The sequence below is a fragment of the Ambystoma mexicanum genome, chromosome 12 (genome assembly GCF_040938575.1).
Source record: "Ambystoma mexicanum isolate Mex_15411 chromosome 12, UKY_AmexF1_1, whole genome shotgun sequence".
Taxonomy (NCBI): Eukaryota; Metazoa; Chordata; class Amphibia; order Caudata; family Ambystomatidae; genus Ambystoma; species Ambystoma mexicanum.
In genome coordinates, this window is record NC_090936.1 from 269,633,448 (window position 1) to 269,649,735 (window position 16,288).

Below are 16,288 nucleotides of genomic sequence, written 5' to 3' on the forward strand. Positions count from 1 at the left end.
AGATAGTTTTGACAAGTCGCTGGTAACAATTGTTCTTCTCAGTTCTCCTGATGCTCTTCACCTCTGCTCTATAACGACTTTTAATCGTTCTTAATTTCTCAAGATATAAAGCTCCTGTGAAATTCTGGTATTTTAGGCTGCGTATCCCTTTTCTAAGTCCTCTCTTGGCATCCCGGATTTGCCCGTTATATCGAGGAGGGACGGTTCCGTCTTTTATGAGATATCCCTTTTTGATAGCTGCATGGTGACCTGAGAATCCCAATATCCACTCTTCTATTTCATTGGCAGTCATAGCCAGAAAATCATTACCGCCCTCTACTGTATCCAGTTTAAGAGCTTCTGCGGCAGCTCTAACATTCTTCTCCGACCAAACTATTCTAGTTCCTGGGCAATTAGTTGAAATATTTCCAATGTTCAACTTCGGAATGTCAGGTAATAAGGTCAGGAGTGAGCATATGACTGCCGCATGGTCACTCCAGCTGTTAGGCTTAACCCACAGGTCCTCCACTCTAGTTCGCATCAAGGGGCACATGAATATATAGTCCAATGTGCTCCGAGACGATCCATTGGGCCAGGTATGTTTCCCCGGCCTATCACCCAGAGTTCGGCCGTTGATCATTGCCAAGTCCCATGATTCAAACAGTTGCAGCCACCCCAGCCCTTCCTTCTCTCTCTTTTTATGTGTCATCGTACAACTGGTACTGAGGCCCGGATTGGAGGAAATAGAGGTTTCGTCGGTCATGTGACAGTTAAAATCTCCAACAACCACAGCTGCAGTATTACTAGATCCCAATGACCAGGAAGATAATAAATTCTGTAAAGCCTCTTGGAGAGAATCTCTTGCAATTGCTCCGGGGGGGTTATATAGTTTAATAAGAAGAAACTTAGTATTTCCCTGATCTTGGGGGTAAGCAACTTCTACTGCCAGTAGTAGGTCCTCAGCTCCACATTGAATTTTACGCGACATCAAGGAATTGTCGATCCCCGTAAGAAGGCCGCCAAATGGGCGTCCTTTGGGTCCACGTCGTGCCGGAGACTGGTGTACAACATAGCCATCCATAAAAAGAGGGTCCAATGCCCAAGTCTCTTGTAGACAGAAACAATTCTGCTGGGGTAAAAGATCAGCCGAGCCCTCCTCTCTCAGAAGATGGGAGAAGCCTCTGCAATTCCAGGATAATAATGATAAGCTTCAATGCTTCTGTATCAACTGGGGAAGGGACTCCAGTAGGGATTTGATTGCCTGTTGCACTTCACACAGTAGGGGATTCTCCCCTAAAACTGACTTGTTTTCAATTTCCAAGTCCGGTGTAATCTCTGGGGCCTCGGGGATTGTTGAAAGGTCAATTTCTTGCAAATCCACATCAATGGCGATATCCACTGCTCTCAGCTCTTCTTTATGGTCTCTTAGTAATTGTGCTGTGTTCAAAAACACACAGTGTAACGCAGATACATTCGGGTTTGGCCCCAATAGTGGCTCAAGAAACAGAAAGTCATCTGATTTTAGCACTCGGAGTTGCGGGATATGATAGAGCCTGGTCAATAGCTCTGAGCGTACCAGCCAGGAATGGTTATCCCTAGTATATAGGTTCTTTATGAAACAGATGCGGTTAGTATGATTTTCCTGTGCATCCCTCGTTCTCTCTGGTAATAGCGGCACCGAAAGGTCACTCAATGGGTGTCCCTCATATACAGGCTCTGCCGGGATAAGCAGGCTTAATTCACCCTCTGATTCCGAAACCTCCCCCTTATTGGAGTCCAGGTCCACCTCGCTTTCCTTTTCTTTAGGCATCAGCCATCCGGTAAGAGGGCCTTTTTTTCCTGCCGCCCGGGCTGCTGCTCTCATCATCCTTTTCCGGGCTTTTTTTGAACGGGTTTCAATAGCGGGGCCACTTCCTATAGAGGACGGTAGGGGGCCCGTTTTTGGAGGTATGTTTTTAAGAGCCTTTTTCGCCCGTCTCCTCTGCTTCCGTGTGCAGGGGCTCCGCGGCCTGAGATTCAACTCAAGGTCTACTTCCTCGATGGGAGCCTCTAGAATCGAGATGTTGGTCTCCCGTACCTCTTGGGCCCCGCTCTCCTCCCTCTCGGCTGCCTTATCTTCCATCTCTTTGGCAATTCGGAGTGCATCTGATAAGTTTTCTTCCGTCTCCTCTTGCAGTGTGTTCTTCATATCCAGTGCTAGTGCAATGGCATTGGAATTTGCCAGGATACGCCCTGTCATCTGAAGCAATATTTTTAGAGCAAATTGTAGAGCTCCGACAGATGTTTGTAACTCTGCCAATTGAGTGGAGCTAGCTACTGATCCCGTGCCCCCGTTTATCTCCTGATCCGGCTCGTCCTCCATCGAAACCATTACCAGATTTGGAGATGCAGAGAGACGATCGCGGTATCCTGCCGCAATATGCTCCTCAACTACATCATTCAGGTTGTTATCTTTCTGGATCGGTAAACCACTTACAGTGGGTTGTAAGGTATCCGGCTGCATTCCTCTCTTTATTGACAGGCACAGGTCCAGAAGGGAGTTGTTATCGATGTCCTCATAGTTGGAAGAAATGATGGATTGACAATCCCTGGGTGCTTGTACTGACCCTTCTGGCCCTTCATCGATTATGGTGGAGTTAATCTCGGGAGGAGGGTTCGCCGGAAAAAACTTGGTAATGGCACCTTGTACTACGGGGAGAACGTGTTTGGCGTTTTTCCTACGTTTAATCCCCTTTCTGTTGGACTCCTTTTGCTCTTTCGCAGCTTGCGGCTTGTTGTTCCTCAGGTTGTATATAGAGTGCGGGGCTCTCTTCCCCCGCTGCATCTCTACACTACTGCCGCCTTACTAAGCTAGGTAGGGTTCAAGGGCTCCTACAAATCACTTAACCAACTCCGTAGAGCCCACAGTCTGTGCGCAGACAAAGTACCCCGGGCCACACAGACACAGAAAGTCAACAGGCACCCTGGGCAAGTCAGACACTGGAATTCATCCCAGGCCAACCTTGGCGAAACCCTAGGGCACAGCCAAAGCCCACGGCCCCCTTGGCCCCTCCACTTACTTGTCCACAGTCAAGGAGCCGCCTTGGAGCTGCCGTCCTAGCCCCTCCGGCTACTCTGGTGCACACGGAGGCGATCACAGCACAGACACGCACGCCACAGGTATAATAAATATTGGGGGGAAGCACAGCTTTCCTTGCACTGCTGTCTCGCCTTCCCAAGGCACCTCCGTGTCACACCAGGGGGGGGCTCCGGTATCTGGTTAACTCCAAACAGCACCTCGCCCTGCGCGGGCACTGCTGCCGCTAGCTCCACTCGCCTCTAGCTCTCGGGTCCCGTGCTAGAGGAAAGGACCTGCCGGCGCTTGCTGATCACGCACTGACGGCTCGTACCGTGTCAAGCCGCACCTCACACTCGTCACGTCTCTCCTGAGGCCGCTTCCGACACACCTAATTGTCTCTTAGCACTCTTGTCTATAGTCTAGTGATCGCCGGTGTCAATGTCTCAAAGTGCAGGAAAGAGAAGACACATGTAGCCTCGAGGATGAGTTTAGCAGTGTGGACTATCTGAGCAGCCCGCCTCATAATTTCATCTAATGAGATGCTGATGTACTGGGGTGTTACATTTTATATAGTGGCAAACCATAAAACCCTCTTTGAATGATCCTGAGATATGAGTGGGTTTATTCGTCATATTGGTTTATTTTTTTATTATTATTATTTATTTATTTTATTGATTCAACTATTTCTAGTTTTTACAATTTGCCGCCTGATTAGGAATTTGTCTTTTTTTTGTTTGTTTTTTTCAATTATTTTTCTTCTTTCCCTTGTCTTTTTTTGTTTCCTTAAAAGAGGCCAATCAGAAGTAGTTGTCCTTTAATTACAATCAGCTCGTGTTTGAGCTATTTTGAATCCAAATTAAGACTTAGAAGGAAGTTCCCCACTGCTATGACTGGTTTGGTGTGTTCCCCATTCATCAGATATGCCCACCAATATTCTTCTTCCAGACTACAGCAGTAGGTGTAAAGGTGGCCAAAATGGGTGTTTCTGGTAGTTGATAGACTTTACAGTTAAGGAGCAGATGTTTTAGGGTTTCCACCATTTGAGGCTCCTTACAGTATCTGCAATTGTTGGATTTGGTTTTGTCCCGAATCGCTAGAATTTCCATTGTTTTTAAGATATTCAACCTGGCTCTCATAAAAGTCGAACGATTTTTTTTGTTCGGCAATTTCACTAGATAAAATACAGGCATGTTTAGTTTCTGAACTGGTATAGGTAGATGAGATGTCAATTTGTTCTTCCCAGCCATCTCCAAAGTTTTACACCAATCCAATTCTCTTAGTTTTTTTGCAGTTTTCGTTGGGTTTTCCCCGAGCTCTTTCTCTGAGCTGTTAATTTCCTCCAAGAGCAGCAGATTTTTGCGTACGTACGAAACCAGCATCTTGTTGTTCCCTTTATTTATTCCTGTCTTTATCATCTGATAGATTTTCTGGGTTTAGACTAGTACTTTCCTAAACAGCATTAGACCATTAAGGTCCACGATGGCTTTTAATGAAGTTAGTCTTAGCTCCCGCCTAATTGATGCTATCGGTGTCGAGGGTGGTAAATGTAGTGTTTTCTTCCAAAATAGGCCTTCTATTTTGGTCCAAAATTCTGATGGAATTATATCAGCCTCCACATGGCCAATCATATCACCCAGCGGGATCATGTAGAAGTTATAATTTAGCTCTAAGAAGTAAGGGGGATAACACTCAGCCAATTGTGAACCTTGACACAGGAAGGAGGTGAACCAATCATGTGTATGTATCATAAGGACACTGTGAGGCGGTAGTGGTAAACTTACTCAATTCTGATTAAATAGCAAACACAGTGGGCAGGAAGGCATTGCCATTACCCTTAATGCAGAGTGTGTCATCGATAACCTGGGAGCATGTAGTGTCAATATAGTACCAAATAGTTACCAAAGTGGTTTTGATTCAGAAGTGTGTTTCCAAAGACATAGTTCTCCTCATAAATGTGAAGATCAAGATGGGTGAAAGCTTCAGAGCCTCTGTGTCCTAGAAGTGAAGACTAAGATTGATTAATTCATTGATTGGAAGCACTTATTTAGGTCACCAGTACCCCAAATGGACCTTTAGTTCTGGTTTTCAAACTGCTAGTGGACAAAACATTTTTGTGGAGGGTTCTGACGGACACAAGGGGAACATTGTTTTGGATTGTGATTGGAAGGCCATTCCATATTTTTTAAATGTGTTCTGCAGGTCACTGACCGCCATGTAGAAGAACGTTAAAGGCATGGAGAATATATGGGGTTGTTGTCTACACTTCTGAGATTTGTAGGAGAGTGATGTTGGAGTTAGCACTTCAATAGGTGGGTGTCAAGTTGTTCAGGCATTTAAGGGCCTGGATGGCCAATTTTAGTCATACACTATTCCTTACTCCCAGCCATGAAGAGAATGCGTGGTGACATCATGGTCCGCAGATAAGACACATGGCTGTTCTCTCTACCCTCTGGAGTTTCTCCAACTAAGTTATAGCCAGTTTTTACTTTGGGAATATCTCCTGCTTAAAATGAATCTTTCAAATGTCCATTCTTCAGTTCCTTCTTAGTTTCTCCTGGAGGCGGGAGGAGTGCAAGTGTAGCCATATTTCTGATTGCCTGCGTGCTGAAGACTGGAAGATGGCTCATGTGAAGGCTCAGAGTCTTAGGCGTCCTAGGAAACCTCAACAGTGCATTGGGAACTCTGGCACAACCCATAAACAACTTGCTTTCTACCCTCCCTTACGTTGATTATCCTCATCTTCCACAACCTCCAAGTCCATTAAGCAGTCACTTCTGTCGGCATATGCCGGACCTATTTTTCTACCTCCTTGGCCAGCATCTTCTTTTTTGATTCTCTGCCAGTAACTGTTGGTGGATCACTCTTCTCTTTCCTAAGCAAGGTGACATGCTGTAGCGGTAAACTCATAATAAACAAGTAAATAAATAAATAAACGAGAGAATGGGCAAGGACTACCCAACCTGTACCGTGCTTTGATGCTTGCCAGCTTGGCTTTCACTGTGGAAACCCATAGCATGCCTTCATTGGCCGTGGTGGACTGAGTCAGTAAAGCCTAGCAAAATTAATAGATTGTAGTTGTAGGGGAAGGAGGTATTGACTTCCTCAACATGCATAATTGGGCCTGTTAAAGGTGGTGGAAGGGTCTGGTTTATTTTATAGGTATCATTAGGCATTGAAGCACACCTCACAGATGGCTGAAAAGTGCATGTTAAAGGGGCCGATAGGATATCAGGGTATAACATATGACTGGGGCCTTTGACTACTCTAGTAACCGAGTGGAACGATGTGCCGGAAAGTTATCAAGCAATTTCACAGTAATAGGGGCAGAGGGGTGCATGCATGTGGAGCCAAAGGGTGTAAGGCATTGAATTAATACAACAGCAACAAGTAGTGTGTTTTAACTTGTGTCAGCCCTCCTGAAGGGCGTGGGTGGTATGTTATGCCCTGGAGCCTGCCCTTGCGTCTTTCGCCAATGGTGAAGGCAGAGACTTACCCAGAAGTATGCCTAACATGCACAAGTAGTGGAAGTCTCCTCACCCTTTAGAAAGGGATATGAGGTATGTCTAAAGGTGCACCTCGCTGGCTGTTAAGACCAGGAAAAGGTCTTGCATTTAGGTGGTGCCAATGACACCAGAATGAGGACTGAGAATGCAGCCAGTCCCTTACTTTGAGGTACTGCAAAGCACTTAACCTCCTCCCACACATCCCATTGACACTGTATTCACACACCGTTATCCCTTTTTTCCTTTGTTGGCCCATGCACGAGTCCAAGCCAGAGGTCTGCTGTAATAGACAACACCTTCCTCGGAGTCGGAGCCAGTTCTCCACAATCTATGAAGGCTCAATGCCACTTGATTCCTGGATTATCGAAAATAGAATCAAACAGGGTTCTTCTAAATCAGAGATGCTTGGCCTAGGGTTCTCCCCTGGATCCCCCAAAGGGACCAACTCCTGGCAATCAGGACTTAACTACTCTAACACACACTGGGCTTGGCTACCAGTCTATCAAATGCAGAGACTGCAGAGAGTCCACAACTCTAATGCAACGGCCTCACAAATGAGAACACTTCTTTGCCTCTCCCCCCCCCCCCCCAAGCATGCATGGACCCACTTGGAAGTCCATGCCCTTGTCGTCAAGATCACCAAACGCTCTCCACCTTCCTACCTCCAACACAATATTCTCAGATAAATTCTATCCCTTTCTCTGCTGTCCACAACTGTCAACCCCTGTACTGTTTTCCGAGCTACATCTATACACAGAGGAAGAAAGAAGACCCTTATCAGCAACCCACAGGAACCCACTGATGCTTAAAGGATAGTTCCGTGACTTTTTTTTTTATTGTCCCTACGGGTCGGCCATGTGTTTGTAAGCATAAATCGGTAGATCGTAGGAAACTTTCCTATGGACCTTACCCGACTTTTCGCCCATTATCGCACTCGAAATCAGCCTCCATTTTGTGATAATCCTATCATTTCGCCCCATCGACCTGGCTCACCTGCCTTTGCGGCACTAAATCAAATCCCCCGCCCCTGAGCCTGACATCAGCAGACGCGTACTGCCCATTTCAAGCACGTCTCGTGTCAACAATCGCTGCGCCTCAGCTATTGACGTGTTGCCATGGAAATGGCAGGACGCCTCTTTCCCCAATAAGTATAAACAGACCGTTTCACAACACACAGCAGCAGATTTTCGATTCCATTCCTCTCTCTGTGTTACTTTGAGTATTCTGTGACTCGTTTCAGTGCTCTGGTCAGCTACCTTCGCCGCTTGTAGCCCGTGTGAACACCTGTACCATCTCTGTAAATTATTTTACTATCTTTACCGCACAATGGCCACAATAATGCCGTATATGTACGAGCCCGAGTACACCGAGGAGGAACTACTGGAAAGGCAAGCACGCGAAAACGATGGGGATTCGGACGGCAGTTGGGAGGACCAGTCAACGGATGAAGAGCCTGGACCATGTCGCATGGACGGCGTCTCCACCTGGTGCACGTGCAATCGGTGCGAGCTAATGCCAACTGAGGAGGAGAACTGCTGCTGCCGTGAAAATTCCGGGTGCTTGGCCTACATTTCGGAAAGCGAGCAAAGTCTGCAGGAAGGCGAGCAAAGTCTGCAATGCATCACCGAGCTGCCAGAGTTCAGGGAAGCCTGCCTCTCACGGACCGTGTTGAGGATGATGATGGTGCTTATGCACGAACTTCGTGGCACTGTTCGTCCGCGTAATCCGAGTAACGAGTAAGTATACTCTGTTTGTGATGTCAGTGATGCCACTACTATTTCATGGTCGTCTCCCACATATAAAATTACATTTACATATCATTCGACGCATGTAAATTGGTTCCATATAGTGCATTTTCTAGATATAATTTTTTTCTAAGAAAAATGACATGTGTTACCTGAATCGACATTGATAAGAAAGTTTTGTCAGTTTAATACAGTTTGCATCTTTTTTTTTCACAGGTGGTACAGGCTGGTGGCCTATCGTTGCTTCACTTGGTGGCTTCACGGGAGGCTCGGACACCGCGTTCGGAGAGTAATACCTGCCTGTGCGGTACTTGCCATTAGACAACATTTCCCCAGTGACAGTGGACAATACCGCGGATTTTCCCTCGATGTGCTGCAACCTCAACTTTACAATGTGTAATGTTTATTATTTATGTTTAATTAAAATCTAAAATAAAGCCCAACATATATTTTAACAATGGTTGTTTTGATTTTTTAAATGAATCTAGTGTGTCTCCGTTGAATAGCCTTCCAGTGCCTTGTCTTGTCACACCACATGTCTCCGGCCAGCATCCTCCCTCACGCTGGCCGCACACCTTCAATCCACATAACCGTTGAACCCATATATGCAGCAGTCATACATATATTATTTTGTGGGTTGGCATCAAGCGTTGGCAATAAAAAGCCGTTGGATTTTATTGATACAAAACATGGTTATAGGTAAATAATAAATATGGTTGATCATAATAAATCCTCTTTTTGGGCACCGGGTACAGAGATGACCCCCATATATTCTCCTGGGAGGGTGAGGTATTTATAAACTCACCCCCCTGCCTTCCATGTAGTAGATCCTGCAGCCATCCTCTTACATTCAGTTAGATGGCCTCTCCTTGGTGAGGCCCTGCGGCAAACGGGTCTTGTCTGCACGACCACCGCCCCAATCCACCCCCCGCCCTATCAAAGGCAGTTCGCACCTGGGTACTTGCGCTGCTGGCAAGTGGAGCTGTCAGGGAGCGATAAAGGCCAAGAGGTGCCAAAGACCATGTACACTTCAAAGTGGTCTATAGAGCATGGGTTGTTGTTCCCATGTCTACCTCCAGACCCCGTGTCTCCTGCCAAGCATCCCCCCTCACGCTGGACGCCCCCCTGCAATCCACATAAGTGTGTCTCCATTCACCAGTCTTCCTGTGTCTTGTCTGCACGACCACCGCCCCGATCCACCCCCCGCCCTATCAAAGGCAGTTCGCACCTGGGTACTTGCGCTGCTGGCAAGTGGAGCTGTCAGGGAGCGATAAAGGCCAAGAGGTGCCAAAGACCATGTACACTTCAAAGTGGTCTATAGAGCATGGGTTGTTGTTCCCATGTCTACCTCCAGACCCCGTGTCTCCTGCCAAGCATCCCCCCTCACGCTGGACGCCCCCCTGCAATCCACATAAGTGTGTCTCCATTCACGAGTCTTCCTGTGTCTTGTCTGCACGACCACCGCCCCGATCCACCCCCCGCCCTATCAAAGGCAGTTCGCACCAGGGTACTTGCGCTGCTGGCAAGTGGAGCTGTCAGGGAGCGATAAAGGCCAAGAGGTGCCAAAGACCATGTACACTTCAAAGTGGTCTATAGAGCATGGGTTGTTGTTCCCATGTCTACCCCCAGACCCCGTGTCTCCTGCCAAGCATCCCCCCTCACGCTGGACGCCCCCCTGCAATCCACATAAGTGTGTCTCCATTCACGAGTCTTCCTGTGTCTTGTCTGCACGACCACCGCCCCGATCCACCCCCCCGCCCTATCAAAGGCAGTTCGCACCAGGGTACTTGCGCTGCTGGCAAGTGGAGCTGTCAGGGAGCGATAAAGGCCAAGAGGTGCCAAAGACCATGTACACTTCAAAGTGGTCTATAGAGCATGGGTTGTTGTTCCCATGTCTACCTCCAGACCCCGTGTCTCCTGCCAAGCATCCCCCCTCACGCTGGACGCCCCCCTGCAATCCGCATAATGCCACGACATATACACGTCATTCATTCACAAACACACCCCTGTTTCGAATTCTTTATAACCCACTTCATATTTCTAATGAGAACTTCTTTGCGCTTTGCTAGTCAACCCGTGAAGGTGCTGGTTATCTGCTCTTCGTCTCTGTGAACTTCCGTGACCACTTTGAGCAAACTCGTCAGTTTGCAACCTGTGAACTGCTCCCTGTTCTACGACAAGAAACTACTCTGATCCCTGCATCTAACTGTTTGTTCGTCAAGGTAAGTCCATGTACCATAATCATTTTGCGTCCAATTTTTTAATTTATATCTATTTGCTAGTAGTCATCAAATTGCATCCATGTTTTCTTTTCGTTCACGACAGTACATGCAAGGAACTAGTCACATGTTCTGAGTTTAGTCAAATTACTTTTTCTATTTTTTGAAAGTTATTGAAATACTTATCCGCATGTGAATAACGTGTATAGTTCCAAGAACCAAAACGGACCTTGCATTGAACCTTTTATGTGTCATTTAATGTTTTAACACATTGGTATTCATAGAGAATTGTTGATCTTTACTTTTCAGAACTTTCCATAATGCCTGCCTGTTCCATTGGCGGTTGCCCTTCGAAGACCCATAACAAATCTGAAGGTACTATAATGCATGTTTTCCCTAAGACAATAGATCAGATAAGAGAATGGGTCCGATATTGCGGATATCCAGCCTCTGAGCTAGAAAGTAGAGTCCTAGAAGTCTTTGCGGACAAGAGGGGTGATCGATACCGCATCTGCAGCAGGCACTTTAGCCCAGACATGTACTCCACATCATTGCTAATAAAGAAGAAAACACCGCGAGCGAGGCGAAAATTGCTCTCAACCGCTATTCCCACTCTATTCGTCCACATCCCTCCACTGGTGAGTCAAGTTTACGTATTTATCTCTCGGCCTTGCGGTAGTGTGTAGCATTAGCTAACAATAATTTCCCCATTTATGTATCCACTCAATATGAAGGCGGAAGATTCTCCATCCGTGTCGTTATTGCAGTCATCAGCCACTTCAAGCGCCTATCGGGTAATCTTACTTAGCTATTCTGACACTGACTTGTTTTAGGCATGTAAATCAATAGTTTTAATTGATCGTGTAATTATTTTACCTAATGGTACACCACAGTACTCGTCCTCTAGTCTTTGTTTTCAGTTATAATTATTGTTATCCAAAATAATGCAAGTACTGTCTTTCAGGGAGATGCTGAGGAGTCCAACGCATTGACGACAACCGTAGATGTCACTCAGATGCTCGAGGTACGTTTCCGGACAGTTCCATCAATGGAGATCATCAGATCTTGCATTCTTGTAGCGTGATTGTTACACACAATGTTTCTTTCGTTTTTAGCCATTGGTATGTCCTTCTGTCGTCGCCCTCCTATGTGTCTTCTTTTTTCAATATTGTGTTCATTACTAATGAAAGTCCTATGTTTCAGGGAGTCGATGGAGCATTAGTCCAAGAAGAAGGGGGAGCATGCAGTTACGGGTCGGCGCAACAGCTTGCAGAAGTGTGCACCGCAGTTACAGCGTCCCTTGATGTTCTTATGCATTTCGAGGTATGGATACTGACAGATCAATCATGCGAGATCAAATGACGTGATTACATCCGCTATACTTCCTTCTTTATTAACGCAAGTACTATGTTTCAGGGAGCTGACGGAGCTTCTTCAACAAGAACATCACCCCTAGTAGTTGATGCAGATCTCTGGGTGGTGACACTTCCAACGATGGAGCAAATCGAATCATATTTAGATATCCATTATTTATTTTAGACAACTGATCATTTGTGCAGGTCTATTTAGATGAGCCGTTGACGCCTGCAGAAAGTTTATGTTCTTTTAAACAAAATAGAAAACCATACTAATGCAATTACTGTGTTTCAGGGAGTTGCTGAAGCGTCATCTTCAATAATATCATCAATGGAAGTCTATGCGGAGCCCGAGGTATGGATCTTGACAGTTCAATCTAACTAGATCAACAATGCGTGAACTATTGTCGTTTGAATGTTCTACACAATGCGTTCATTCGTGTTTTGCTATTGAGATGTACGTATGGGTATTGGTCCCCAAGTACATTTTGTGTTTTCAATATTATTATACATACTAATGAAAGTTCTATGTTTCAGGGAGTCGATGGAGCCTCAGTGAGTGATGGATGTGCTTATCATGAAAATATAGTCGTTGCAGCGCGAGAGGAAGTGGAGACATGCACACACGAGTCGGAGCAACAGCGTCCAGATGTTGAAGTTCGAGGCAAGAAAGTTTCAAAGAAAAGAAAGCAAAAGAAGGTTAGTGTCCTGTTCACTATATTATGTTGTCTTTCACTGTCAATAGTTCAATACTGTAAGTTGTGTTTAAACTGAACATCCCTTTTCTAATCTGTCCTCTAGTTGCGAGTGGGTGTAAGAACTAGATCTACACAGACAGTGAAGCAAACGAGAGATGTTGCTTGTCAAACCTTTTGGCAGGGACTTGAGACTGGAGATGCATCGTGCCAATGGGAAGAATATGAAGTGATTGACAACGGAGCTATACCACCACCAGCCATTGATAGTGAATGTCCTCCTGGTAGTTTGGATGCAGTCGGAGATCAATTCACAGAATCCACACCCGCAAAAAATAAGAGCGCGCGAAAGTTGAAGACATTGTTTTTTTCTCCCATCTCCGGACAAGGAACAGTTGTTGCAGTGGAAGAGAATGACATGGACGACAATGAAACACCATCAATATCACTCAGCATAGCGGAAGACGATATCAGAGATTGTACCTTTCATGCGAGTGACATGTCCTCAACGTTACAGGCCGAACCAGCTGGGATGCAGAGTGACAGTATAAGGAAAGAGGCCAAATTCATTGTATTCGATAGCTGTTTGATGGATATTATTATGATGATGAAATGTGGGCATTGGGTTGGTGGGGAAGTATGTGGGGAGCCATTGATTAATGTGACTCGTGCAATTCGAGGCACTAACCTTAAAATACATGCCACCTGTACACAATATCATCCGTTCGCATGGTCTGCACAACCCATGCTGGGGCAACTGCCAGCAGGCAATCTACTTTGTGCAGCGGCCGCACTTTTTAGTGGTTCAAGTTTTAAAAAGTTACAGTATTTCTTTCAGTTTGTGGGAATCCATTTCATTGCGAAAACTCAGTTCTACAAATACCAAACCGGTTATCTATTTCCAGCCATCAGCGAAGCTTGGAGAATGGAAAAAATGTCAATGGAAAGTACATTCGCGGGCAAACGCTTCAGGCTAGCCGGTGATGGACAGTGCGACAGCCCAGGATTTTCAGCCAAGTACTGCACCTACCACTTTCAGGACATGGAAAGTAAGAAAATTGTGAGTTCGGTGGTCGTGCAGGTGTCACAAAGTACATCCTCAGTGGCCATGGAGAAAGTTGGCTTTGTAGCATCATTGCAAGAACTACAATCGCGGGGAATGGTGATCGACCTGATAGCCACGGACAGACACGTTTCAATTGCCAAGACAATGAGAGAAGAGTACAAAAATATAAATCACCAATTTGACGTATGGCATCTTGCAAAAACAATCAATAAAAAATTGTCGGCTGCAGGAAAAAAAAAAGATATGCAAGGTATTTCACAGTGGTCCAAGTCAATCAGCAACCATCTTTGGTGGAGCTCAAAAACATGTGAAGGGTCGTTGGAAATTCTACTGGAAAAATGGCGGTCAGTAATGTTGCACTGTAGCAACGTACATCGATGGTCGACAAATGAACATTTCCACAAATGTGAACATGGCCATTTGTCCACAGAGGAGGTACGGAAGAAGAAGTGGTTGATTCCTTCATCACCCACTCACAAGGCCATTGAAAAGATTGTATTTGATAAAACTATAACAAGAGATTTGAGGGGACTCACGGAATTCTGCCACACAGGAGATTTGGAGGTGTTCCACAATATGTGCCTAAAGTACAGGCCCAAAAGATTGCATTTTGGCATGGAAGGCATGATAAATCGGACTCTTCTAGCGGTCTTGGCACATAACCATAATGTTGGCCGTCAACAAAGTAGGACGACCGGAACTTTAGGGACGCTTCGCTACAATAAGGCCTTCACTAAAAGAAGTAAACAATGGGTGATCAAACCAGTGTTTGAGGATATGCAATATGAGTTTATTGAGAGACTTATCGTAGATGTCCTCGATAGGCACATACATGGAGTGGTGAACGAACCTATGCAGGGGACAACTGCATTGCCACCCAACATTGCCTCTGTTCCATGTCCACCTAAAGCAGAGCTCATTGAGAAATACACATCACGGTTTAAATGATTGTAATTTGATTGTCTGTTCTCTCGAGTCTCCTCATGTTGCAGGCCCAAACTAGAAATGTGTGCTCGCTCAAAGTGAAGGTCAGCTGCTTTGATGTTTTGCTCGGGTGGCGGAACGGCCCACGACCCAGTATAAGGTTCTATTGTGATTTGACCTTGACAGGCCGGGACCATCCCGAAAGACTAAGAAAAGATAATGAATAAAATTTCAGAAACGAAACGATGAGCCACGTTCATTAGAATAAGTAACGTCGGCAAAGAAGGAGTGGTGTTTCGGGTCTGCCCTACACAGAGACACAATGGAAAATGCAAATATAATGTAAGTAACTTTTGATGAGTTTATACCGCAATTTCATTACTATACAGTGGCTTTAAAGACGGGTTCAGTTGTACTTGTTCGTTCTATGTGGCATATTGTTTTCTACCGCGCACTATCTTGAGGAGAAACATCTGCTTTTACTGAAGCACCTCAAAACCTTCCTCTTTGCTTCTGCTTTCTCTCTCCCTCTCCCCTGCTACAACTGGTCCACTGTCTGCGACCTCGGTCCTGGGCCCTTCCACTCTCCACCTGCACTGCCTCCCTGTCAACCCCTGCACTGGGGGACTGTCTCAGTATCCTACAGCCCCACCTTGCCAGCACTTGTTCTGCACTTACCTTGCACTTGCCACCAGCTGGCCCTATTTATTTATTATTTTATGCTACTTACCTTGTACTCCACTCCCCCCCCCTCCCTGCCTCGCCACGCCTTTAAACACTTGTGTACACCCAGTAGCGCTGTCCTCGCTATGAAATGAATAATTTTAATAAGGATCTGATGGTGAGACTAATTTCATTTTTTATGTTTTTAGGTACATCATTCACTACTGTCTGTGTCACGAGTACCAGACACCGGCGGACGGCTTCTACAGCCGCCAGTTGCTTCTCCGCGTGAACAACGTTACCACCCTGACCATTTTATGGGACGATCGCCAAGTACAAGTATGCCCTTACGCGGTACTAACGGTTAGATGCAACATACCTACCGTTGTGGTGGCCTAGTGCCTCGTTGTTGGAACAGCCATGCGATTATCAGTGCGACCGAAGAGCTTATTTTTATCGTAAACCAACACCCTGTGTACTGCACACGAACATTGCTTCCCTCAAGACGAACTAATTTGGATCGAGAGCAAAGAAAAATGCAAATCGCTGAATATTCTCTAAACATTTGATGTCCAATAAATGTACTTTGCCAAATGTACAATCTTGCCGTTTGCTTTTAAACCACGGTTTCACATTCCGAATTGTGGCGCTGTATTGTGAGATGCTCTAAGACCCTGTGAACAGCAAAGGACCATCGCGTTCCTCAATACGAACTTTTTGGAACATGAGCAAATAAAAATGCAAATCGCTGAATATTCTCTAAACATTTGATGTCAAATAAATGTACTTTACCACATTTACAATCTTGCGGTTTGATTTCAAAGTACAGTTTCATATTCCGAATTGTGGTGCGCTGTATTGTGAGCTGATCTGTGTTGATTTCCGGGGTCTGTGTGGAGTCGCGTAGAAGACGCCTGGGCGCGTTTGCCTACGCAGCACAGTCACGTCACGGATAGAGGCGGGGAATATGAATGTTTTGATGAAGTCTGTTTCAGGGGCGGGGGATTTGATTTAGTGCCGCAAAGGCAGGTGAGCCAGGTCGATGGGCCGAAATGATAGGATTATCACAAAATGGAGGCTG